Here is an 11,303-nt window from a genome sequence, read left to right on the forward strand (position 1 = left end):
TTTTGATAGGTTATGTCATTTTTGTCATTCAGTTCGAAGAATTTTTAAATTTCCATCTTGATTTCGTTTTTGACCCAATGCTCATTCAGGAGCAGGTTATTTAATTTCCATGTATTTGCATGGTTTTGAAGGTTCCTTTTGAAGTTGATTTCCAGTTTTATTCCACTGTGGTCTGAGAGAGTTCTTGTTACGATTTCAATTTTCTTAAATTTATTGAGGCTCTTTTTATGGCCCAATATATGCTCTGTCTTGGAGAAAGTTCCATGCACTGTTGAATAGAATGTGTATTCTGCAGTTGTTGGGTGAAATGTTCTATATATATCTGTTAAGTCCATGTGTTCCAAGGTATAGTTTAAATCCATTGTTTCTTTGTTGACTGTCTGTCTTGATGACCTGTCTCGTGCTGTCAGTGGAGTATTAAAGCCCACCGCTATTATTGTGTTGCTGTCTATCTCATTTCTTAGGTTTATTAGTAATTGTTTTATAACTTTGGGAGCTCTGGTGTTAGGTGCATATATGTTTAGGATTATGATATTTTCCTGTTGGGCAAGGCCTTTTACCATTATATACTGTCCCTCTTTGTCTCTTTTAACCACTGTTGCTTTAAAGTTTTGTGTGTGTTTTTTTTTTTTTTTTGAGATTCAGAAATATTTTATTAGAAAAGTAATGCACATTCATTGTAACATCAGCTTTTATTTCTGTGTACCGTATGAACTTCTCAAAACCGTTCTCCAATGTTAACCATTTAAAGCTCATTCATGTATCTTATTATGCATCCTACAACAAAGACTAGGAAGCAGGCAAGAATGACTATAAAACACAGCCTAGTTACAGAAAAGTTAATCTATTTTTACATGAAAACATTTTGAAACCAATTTTGTGTTTATTGAAGGATTTTTCTCATGCATATTATTAAAGATTTTTTTTTTCTGTCAGAGTATTAGTTTCCTAGGATTGCTATAACAAATTACCACAAACTGGGTACCTTAAAAGAGCAGAAATATATTCTGTCACCATTCTGGAGGCTAGAAGTGCAAAATCATGTTAGCAGGGTTGGCAACTCCTGGAACTCTGAGGGAGAATCTATTCCATGCATTTTTTCTATCTTCTGATGGTTGCCATGATGTATCACTCCAATCTGTGCTCTAGCTTCATGTGGCATTCTCTCTCCTGTGTCTCTATCTTCTCTTCTTTTTATTTTCCTTTTTTTTTTTTTTTTTTGAGACGGAGTCTCGTTCTGTTGCTCAGACTGGAGTGCAGTGGCACAATCTCAGGTCACTGCAACCTCCACCTCCCGGATTCTAGTGATTCTTGTGCCTCAGCCTCCTGGGTAGCTGACATTACAGGCACACATCACCATGCCTGGCTAATAAAAATTAACTGGTATTTTTAGTAGAGATGAGTTTTTGTCATATTGGCCAGGCTGGTCTTGAACTCCTGTACCTCAAGCTATTCACCCAGCCTGGCCTCCCAAAGTGCTGGGATTACAGGCGTGAGCCACCACACTGGCCATATCTTCTCTTATAAGGAACACCAGTCATGTTGGATTAAGGGCCTGCCCTGCTCCAGTATGACCTCATCTTAGGCTACTTACAACCCCAATGACAGTATTTCCAAATAAGGTCACATTCTGAGGCTCTAGGAAATACATGAATTTTGGGGGGACACTGTTCAACCAGTGCATTCAGTGTCTATTTAACATAAAAAATCCCACACTATACAGGATGAAAAAATGACTTATGAAATAGATGAATGATTGTTGAATATACAGATGTGATCTTTTATTTTCCAGTCACATACAGGGATAAGAATTTTGGGGGAATATGTCTCATTCACAAATATGTGTTACATGCAAAGAGAAATTTATACATTGTTCAAGTAGGATTCAGGGAATTAACCTAATTGCATTCTCTTGTTTCTATTTCAAGCATGTTGTTCTCCAGATTTTTTTTTTTTTTTTCTAATTCTGATTTCCCTGCAGGATTGTTCAGATTTAAATAAAGCCTGTAAAGCAGAAGTAGTAAACAAGCCTGGGTACTAAAGTTAAATATTACAGAGGTAGTAAAATAAGTCTGAGGTAAATTCATGTATTTAATTCTTATCTATTTTGCCCATACAGTTACGCTGATATTTCATTCCCACCAACTTAAAATTTGTAACCATAATGGAGAATCTTTTTTCTGTATTTGAAAGAAGTTTACTGAGCAAATTGGTATAAATATGATTTCAAGGATAACTATTTAAGAGAATATTTATTTATATGTACCGTTAATCAACATGTCCCCTTCCATACCCCATGTGCCCTTTGACTAATTATCTCCAACTCATCCTTCGGGTCACAATTCAAGTATTATGTTCTCATACCTGGTTTCTGACAACAGATAAAATCCTTACTAGATGCTCTTATAGTACCATGTACGACTTGTTTGTAGTATTTGCCACTGTGTCCAATTTATAGTGATTTTTGTGATTATATCTAACATAATTTTCCTCTGCTAAACTCTATAGGATGTGGACTGTGGGCCATGTATGTTGTACTTACCTTTGCTTTTCTAATGACAAGTTCAGTACTTGCTTGATTTTGCATTTTTACTTTGCTTTCAGTTATTGCTGAATAACTGAATAAATTAGAAGTATATATTACATATAAAAAGTTGACATGTGAATTATGAATCAGTCTCATCAATTTGTTAAAGAATCTTTTACCAAGTACTCTTTTTTGAGTAAACTTTTACCCTTGTTACAGTTAGCATATCTTTGTAACACCATTAAGGAAGCATTGATTTTACTGTGGTAAATAGTTTTCTATTTCAAATAGACTTGGCAGAGTTATTTTGATTAGCTTAATTAAAAAATACAAGATTCTAATAAGAGACTTTATTACTTGCTAAAGGCATTGTGAGCTATTATTAAAATAAATACAATTGACATGAAAGATAAGTTTTGTGAAACAATTCTTTGTAAGAATTTTACATTTTTACTTGGCTATATATGAACAAAATGGCGCATATCATACAGAAAAATCTCTTTAAAATAATAGACTATAATTTGAAAAATGAAATTTTGTCAGAACACATATTTAAACTAATATTTTAAAATTTAAAATTTGTAAAAAGCCTACATTTGAGAAAGCTGTAGTAATTATTCACAAGTAGGGACATTAAAATTCATCCATAATCATCATTATTTGAGCCAGGCAAAGGCTGTTGCAAATTGGAATATCTAAGTTCAAAATTTAGGACATGCAGGTATGATTTGACAGGTTGAGTTTACATATTTAGATAAATACAACATAGTATTATTTAAACAAAATTCCCTGGCCACAGGAAGGATTGCATTTCAAGAGTCCAATATGATGCAGAGATTAAAACATTTTTCCAGTCTTGAGATGCTTCTGCTCCCTGAGTGGAACTTTCTCTGTCATGGTAATATTTCCTACAGTTTCTTTTTGAGGGAAAAAAAATGCTAAATGCTATCAATTTTCAGACTGTCCCACACTTAAACTTGTATCAAGACATTCAGGAACATAACACGAGTAAAGATGAGAGAAATTGTGAGAAAAAAAATTTTGAAGAATAAGATGATGGTGACTTATAATTTGATAGTTCCTCTAAGCTTGGCTGAGCACCCTCTGGGGTTATCTTGTACATCCTGATCTTGTGGACTGAGTACCTTCTTGTGTATCAATTCCCACATTAAAGGAGCTCTTCTCATAGAGAATTCTTCCATGTTTTCATGATCTGAACCCAGTTACAATGTTTTCATCACTTGCTGTCTAACACTTAGGTTAAACTTTTCTGTCATGCTTATTCCAAGCAAAAATCTTTTGACGATGCGATCCTCTAGTGAATGGAAGGAGAGGGCAACAAGGCGACCACCAGGTCTCCGAAACTTCTGAACTGTCTTCAGTCCTGTGTAGAGTTCATTGAGTTCATTGTTCACAAATATGCGAAGAGCCTGGAAAGTCTTGGTGGCAATATGAGTAGATCGCTGTAGCAAGTCTTTTCCTGCATAAATAGCAGAGGGAGGAATTGCTCCTGCAATGATGCTGGCAAGCTGCTCAGTTCTGGTGATGGGGTAGATGCTGCGTGCTGGAGCGATTTTCTTGGCATGCTTCTCCTCCCCATATTTTCTTAGGATAGATGCAAGTGCCTGATGATCTAAAGCATTCCCAACATTAGCAGCAGTGGGCATGTCAAGGTACCTGCCAGCATCCATCCTCATGTCTAAGGGGCCGTCTTTCTGAAGGGAAAAACCCCTTTTGGGAGTATCAAGTTGCATGGAGGAACACCCAAGATCCATAAGAACTCCATCAAAAGTCCCTGACTGCACTTCAGTTTTCATTAATAAGGCTTCATCCTGGCTGAACTGGCCCAGCATATCTCAGATTTGTTTAGGATACAACTCTGAAAGATGTTCAGCTAATACATAAGCTGTTGTGTCTCTGTCCAAGGCATACAGAACAATATCAATATCTGACTCCTTCTGTAGAATGGCTTTTATGTGCCCTCCTGAACCAAATGTCATATCTGGAAAAGCCTGTCCTTTTTGTGGTGACCAACAATGAACAACTTCATCCACCATTTCTGGAATATGTAATTTAGCCATAGTTTCAAAATCTCTATCTTGAGATCTGTTTAAATCCCGGGCTTGAGTTTGATCTGTTTGCTCCTGGGCTTCATATTCTTTATATTATTCTGCTGCAGTGTGTATGCTTTCTGGCCAGACACCTAAATTAGGTATGCCAGGTTCTAACCAACATGAAAGATATTCTTTATACATTCCACAAAAATATGGATATTGAAGCATTCTGTAGGTCAACAAATCTGAGGCACGAAGACTTCTCAGTTGGCCTCTAATTTGGGCCAGCGACTACCACTACAGTGCCGGAGAGCCTGAATTTGCCCACTTTAAAGTTTGTTTTGTATGATATAAGAATAGCTACCCCTGGTTGCTTTTGGTGTCCATTTGCATGAAATCCCTTTTTCTACCCCTTTACTTTAAGTTTATGTGAGTCCTTATGTGTTAGGTGAGTCTCCCGAGGCAGCAGATGGTTGGTGAGTTCTTATCCATTCTGCAGTTCTGTGTCTTTTAAGTGGAGCATTTAGGCCATTTACATTCAATGATAGTATTGAAATGTGAAGTACCATTGCTTCCATTGTGCTCTTTGTTGCCTGTGTACTTTGGTTTTTTGTTTTTTGTTTTTTGCTTTTATATTTTCATTTTATAAGCCCTGTGTTATTTATGCTTTAAAGAGGTTCTGTCTTGATGTGTTTACAGGATTTGTTTCAAGATATAGAACTGCTTTTAGCAGTTCTTGTAGTGGTGGTTTGGTAATGGTGAATTCTCGCAGCATTTGTTTGTCTGAAAACGACTGTATCTTTCCTCCATGTACGTTACTCAGTTTCACTGGATACATAATTTTTGGCTGATACTTGTTTTGTTTGAGGAAGCTGACGATAGGTCCCCAATCCCTTCTTGCTTATTAAGTTTCTGCTGAGAAATCTGCTGTTAATCTGATAGGATTTCCTTTACAGGTTACCTGGTGCTTCTGTCTCACAGCTCTAGATTCTTTCCTTCGTCTTAAATTTGGATAACCTGATGACAGTGTGCCCAGGTGAAGATATCTTTGTGCTTCTTGTATTTGGATGTCTAGGTCTCTTGCAAGGCCAGGGAAGTTTTCCTTGATTATTCCCCCAAATATGTTTTTCAGGCTTTCAGAATTCTCTTCTTTCTCAGGTACATCGATTGTTCTTAGGTTTGGTCATTTAACATAATCCCAGACTTCTTGGAGGCTTTGTTCATATTTTCTTACTCTATTTTCTTTGTTGGATTGGGTTAATTCGAAGATCTTGTCTTCAAGCTCTGAATTTATTTGTTCTACTTGTTCAATTCTATTACTGAGACTTTCCAGAGCATTTTGCATTTCTAAAAGTGTGTCAACAGTTTTCTGAATTTTTATTTTTTATTTTTCCTTAAGCTGTCTATTTCCATGAATATTTCTCCCTTTACTTCTTGTATCATTTTTTGGATTTCCTTGCTTTGGGCTTCACCTTTCTCTGGTCCCTCCCTAATTAGCTTAATAACTAACCTCCTGAATTCTTTCTGGAATTCAGGAACGTGTTTTCTGGTTCCTTCTCATTTGGGTAGGCTCTGTCAGAGGGAAGGTCTAGGGCTGAAGGCTGTTGTTCAGATTCTTTTGTCCCATGGGGTGTTCCCTTGATGTAGTACTCTCTCTCTTTTCCTATAGATGTGGCTTCCTGTGAACTGAACTGCAGTGATTGTTGTCTCTCTTCTGGGTCTAGCCAGCCAGCAAGTCTATCTGACTCCGGGCTGGTACCAGGGTTTGTCTGCACAGAATCCTGTGATGCGAACCGTCTATGGATCTCTCAGCCAGCACCTGTTCCAGTGGAGGTGGTGGAGGGTGTAATGGACTCCGTGAGGTTCCTTAGCTTTAGTGGTTTAATGCTCTATTTTTGTGCTGGTTGGCCTCCTGCCAGGAGGTGGCGCTTTCCAGAAAGCATCAGCTGTAGTAGTGTGGAGAGGAACCAGCAGTAGTTGGGGCCCTAGAACTCCCAAGATTATGTGCCCTTTGCTTTCCACTACCAGGGTGGATAGGGAAGGATCATCATGTAGAGGCAGGGCTAGGCGTGTCTGAGCTCAGACTCTCCTTGGGTGGGTCTTGCTGCAGCTGCTGTGGGGGAAGGGGGTTAGATCCCCAGGCCACTGGAGTTGTGTACCTAGGAGGACTATGGCTGCCTCTGCTGAGTCATGCAGGTTATCAGGGATGTGGGGGAAAGCCAACAGTCACAGGCCTCATGCAGCTCCCAAGCAAACTGAAGGGCCAGTCTCACTCCCACTGTACCCCCCCACCAACAGCCCCAAGTCTATTTCCAGGTGGAGGGCAAGATGGGTTTGAAAACTTGCCCCAGGCTATCTGCCTCCCAGCTGTGAGAGAAAAAGACTTTAGTTCTTCCTCTGCCTGTGAAGTCTGCATACCCAATTTGTGCCCTGCCCCGAATTCTGGCCAGGAGGCTTCTCGTCTCATTCAAATTGTTACAAAGTTCAGCTAGGGAATTCTTTCCCCCTGTGGAGTTTTACCCCCTGTTCCTCTGGCCACCCTCCCAATGGATCCCTGTGGTGCCAGGCAGGAATGGGCTGCTTGGGGACCCAGTGAGCTCCCAGGGCCTTTCTGCTGCTTCCTCTACCCTTGTATTTCACTCCTCTCTCTAACTTGACTCAGCTCCAGGTAAAGTCGGAAACTTCTCCTGCAAACAGATCTTCAGCTTCTCCAGTGGGGGTGTGTATTTGGGAGAGGCAGTCTCCCTTTCCCATCTCCACAACTGGGGTGCTCACAGTATTTGGGGGTGTCTCTCGGGCCCTGCAGGAGCAGTCCATTTTCCTTCAGAGGGTCTATGGGTCTTCTTGGGATTGCTGGTTTCTTCTTGCAGTGGATCTGGAGCTAAAATTCACAATGCAAGCCTCCACATGCTGGTATGTCTGGAGCTGCAGTCTAGTCCTGCCTCCCGTCTGCCATGATCCCCTGAATCCTCGAGAAAGAATTTAGTATCAATTATTGGCCTACAGTATAAACTCCTTGAGATCAGAGACAACCTTTTTGTTCTCAATGTCTAGCATCTAATGTTAATCCTCTCAATTATTCTTAAACTATTGAATGGGATATGATGCCTCTCCTAAGGATCTTTGCAATTAAAACCTTATCTCTAAATAGAATGAAAGATTTAATCTCCTAATAAAGACATTACAAGGGAAGTGGGGCATAGAAGGTATTTTTTGCAGAACATCCTTCCAGTATTCCTGAAAAAAATATCACATTGGTTGACTTTCTTGTCTGAACATGAAGCAGGTTAGAGTGCTGGAAGCAGATCTGGTGAGAGGAACCCATCAATCCTCTTCCCCTGAGAGGTGAGCATTGGCAGTAAAGAGATGGGCACATTCAAATGGTATGAGTTTAACGAAGGACTATTAAAAGGAACCCAACAATAGATAATCACGTATTCTGGGAATAGCATATAAAGGAGCTGTTACGACTCTCATGCCTGAAAAGACAAGGGCACAGGCAATCTAACAGGAGTTGTAGCCTTCAGTAGAGGCAGCCAACCCACAGTGACTGGGCAGGGAGGGAGATGAGGGAATAAAAACCCTGATCTCATTCTCCTCTCCTCCTACCTACCTAGCTCTTCCTGGGGCTTCACTGACCAAAATCAACTAGGAGCTAAAAAGTAAGGGAACCCATAGGAGCAGACCAATAAGAATCAACCTGCTAGGACAGAGCAGGATGGAAAAAAGCAGAAGGTGGACCTGGAGTGGCAGATGGAAAGGATCCAGCCTTCTACTGAAATAGCTCGCTGACAAGCATGACAACTTCCATGCAAGCTTTGGCAGGACAAGCCCAGTTCTGACCCCTGATTCCAAAATCTGTTCACCTCTGGTCTCCACAGGTCTGCCCTCATGAGAGTAAGAGCAAGAGTCACCATACCTAGGAGAAAATTATCAGAGTTTAATGTTTATTTCAAAGCCACAAAAAAAGCACCTCTACTTTATCCAAGCTTTGCCTGAGGTGGGAAATGTTGTATTTTAAAGCCTTGATTTAAGTAAGAAAGTCTCTCCACTCCCAAAACTGAATGATGTGGATGGCTGATTCCACGGTCCTGCCCACAGCCCAGTCACATCTCAACCCACCTGAAAGTTTCCAAGCTCTTTAAAATGACCACGTCTGCTGGGTTCCAGGTCTATAGGCTCCTTTCTGTGAAGACAAAAGAACTTAGCTGTCTCGTAAGATTGGAATAATCTTTTGAAGCAGCAGCATTCTGGTGGAGAACAATAACTTCCCATAGCTTCTTGCAAGTGCAGCTTGCTGGAAAGAAATAGTGTTCCCCACCCGCCCGCACCCCCCGCCCCTGCCCAGAGGGCTTTATGAGAAAACAAACTGGAAAGATCTGTTGGAGCCACAAAAGCAGATTCTCTTTCTCCTTCTTTTCTCCTTTATATCTTATTTTACTTTAGCCATAAAACACGCATCGGATTGTAGAAATTCAAGCCCATCTCAGCTTGAATGAGGCCAATTTCCGTGCTGATGAAATAGTTGACAGCAGTGCAGGCTTGTTCATTCTTCACGGAAATGGGTTCCCCACCAAAATTCACAGGAATATACCAAGAATCTAATGAAATAAAAGTTTTTAGAAATCCCTTTGAAAAATATACCAGAATAATCAAAGATTCTATATTAGTAAAAGGCCTTAATAGTACCCTTTTGTATATAAATGTAGTCCTCCTTGCTTGGGAACCAACTGTCAAAAGACCATAAGTTTCAAAAGAATGGGTTTAAGATAAGCCAATATGATGTCAAATTTTGTGGAGTCCAGATGGTTCTGTCAAGCTTGTCTTTGGCTGCTTGGCTTGTGGGGATTTTTCTTCTGAGAACTAAATAAACGTGGGTGGTAGAAACATAGCTAGCAACCTAAGAAATACACATGAATCACTGTAGTAAATGTTTCAGAGTATGTGCCCATTCTGAGCTCCACTTCATCAATCCTCCTCCCCCTGAGAAGTGAGACCCTGAAGCCACGTCATTGCCATGTCTCCACCACTTGTTGACCACAGCTAATTGGACCAAAAGTAGATACTTAACTCAGAAAAACCAATTTAGAATCTATACTGTCAGAAAAAAAAAAAAAAAAGTCTTTCATCATTTGGTATTGGGACACAGAAAGGTCAGTAAAACTACCTATAGGCAGTCATCTTATAAACTGATAGAAACTTGACTAAAGGCCACCATTTAGAGGCGGCTATGACATTCCATACACAAACATGGCAGAAGAATCAGCCTTGCGGAATAAAAAAAAAAAAAAATGAAGCCACTAATAGAGATTAGAAGATATAAAAGACCATATACTCCAAAGAGAGATATGAATACAGATAGGAGAGGTCTGCCTTGAATTATGTTGACTTTCCAGGTCCTGTTTCCAGTCCCTACTGAGGCCTGATTGTAGGTATTGCCCTTAAGATCTTGGAGATATCCTTGTATCTGTTCAAGAAATACCTCCTTTTGCTTAACCCACTTTGGATTTTACCATCAAAATTATTTGTGGACATAATTAACTCTGGAAAACGCAAATCAGTCATCTCAGGGCTTTAGCTTCCAGAAGCAATATCATGTAGGCACAGGGATTCCCAAAAAAGTGTTGAGCCTGGTTCTCTAACATCAGGATGGAGTATGTTAAAGGGAATTTTTCTACAGGATTGAAGGAGACAGGATGATTGGCAGTCCATCCACAGAAGATGGAGTTACATGAGGCAGCTATTAATTCCCTGGCACTGGTAGGTGGGTAGGGTATGTTAGGGGCAGGGATTCTTCAAGGGACTTGCTTCCTTACTCTGTTTTTTTTCAATGCTTTACACTCAGCAGAACCCCAAGACGTGTGTTTACATTTTGCTGTCACCCGTAGCATTGCCTGTTTTATGCATCAACCTGATCTTCATGTTAACCATACCAAGCTTATGATGTTGTACTGACCCTACCGAATCACACTTGTTTAATTCAGCAAAGATAAAAACATTAAAGTTAACTTTAAAGCAATGCCTTATAAAATATGTAACATTTCCTTAAAAATGACACAATGTACTTTTATTTTTCAATGCTCTTGTTTGTTGTCGATGTAACATCTCCAGGTAGTGATAAATTTTGGGTTATGTGCCCTATTTCAAAAGGCTTCTTACGTATTCTATGTTCTCCCTATAGAAATCCCAAGAGTCTGGAAGCGCAGGCATTAATAAACTTATTTAAATGGAAAAAGTGAGGCTCAGTAAGTCAAATGCAGCTACCCAATGTTTTTCAGCTAATATGTGAATGAGTAGGGACACAAATTCGGAAGTTGTAACTCTGAAACCTATATTCTTTCCACTATAGAAGAAGTGTAGAATTCTGAAAAATGTCTAAAATGCAGTCTTTATTGTGGGAACCTATTTAACATGGGTTCTCACTACAGCGTTTCTAGTTAATAAAACATGAGAGTAAGACTATATCTGACTCGTTCATACATTCCTAGCACCTAGAAGAATATGGAATATGTGAAAGGTGTGTGACTTGGGGTGGGCCTGCCAGAAGCAAACTCTGAAATAAGGATTCATGTGAAAATGAATTATTAGGAGGTGTTCTCAGGAAACCAATAGGGATCTAAGGAAATGAGACTAGGAAGGGAAGGAAATCAAGCAAGGATAGCACATTAATTCCCAAGGATAGTAACTTTGAGTCAATCCCATAGCCAAGTTCTGGAGAGAGT

General features: G+C 39.7%; 1 pseudogene; it reads right to left on the minus strand.

The window, feature by feature from the left end:
- Positions 1 to 3,591: 3,591 nt before the first annotated feature.
- On the minus strand, positions 3,592 to 4,809 carry LOC105478224 (12S rRNA N(4)-cytidine methyltransferase METTL15-like; annotated as a pseudogene).
- Positions 4,810 to 11,303: the final 6,494 nt, after the last annotated feature.

The sequence above is a fragment of the Macaca nemestrina genome, chromosome X, assembly GCF_043159975.1.
Source record: "Macaca nemestrina isolate mMacNem1 chromosome X, mMacNem.hap1, whole genome shotgun sequence".
NCBI lineage: Eukaryota > Metazoa > Chordata > Mammalia > Primates > Cercopithecidae > Macaca > Macaca nemestrina.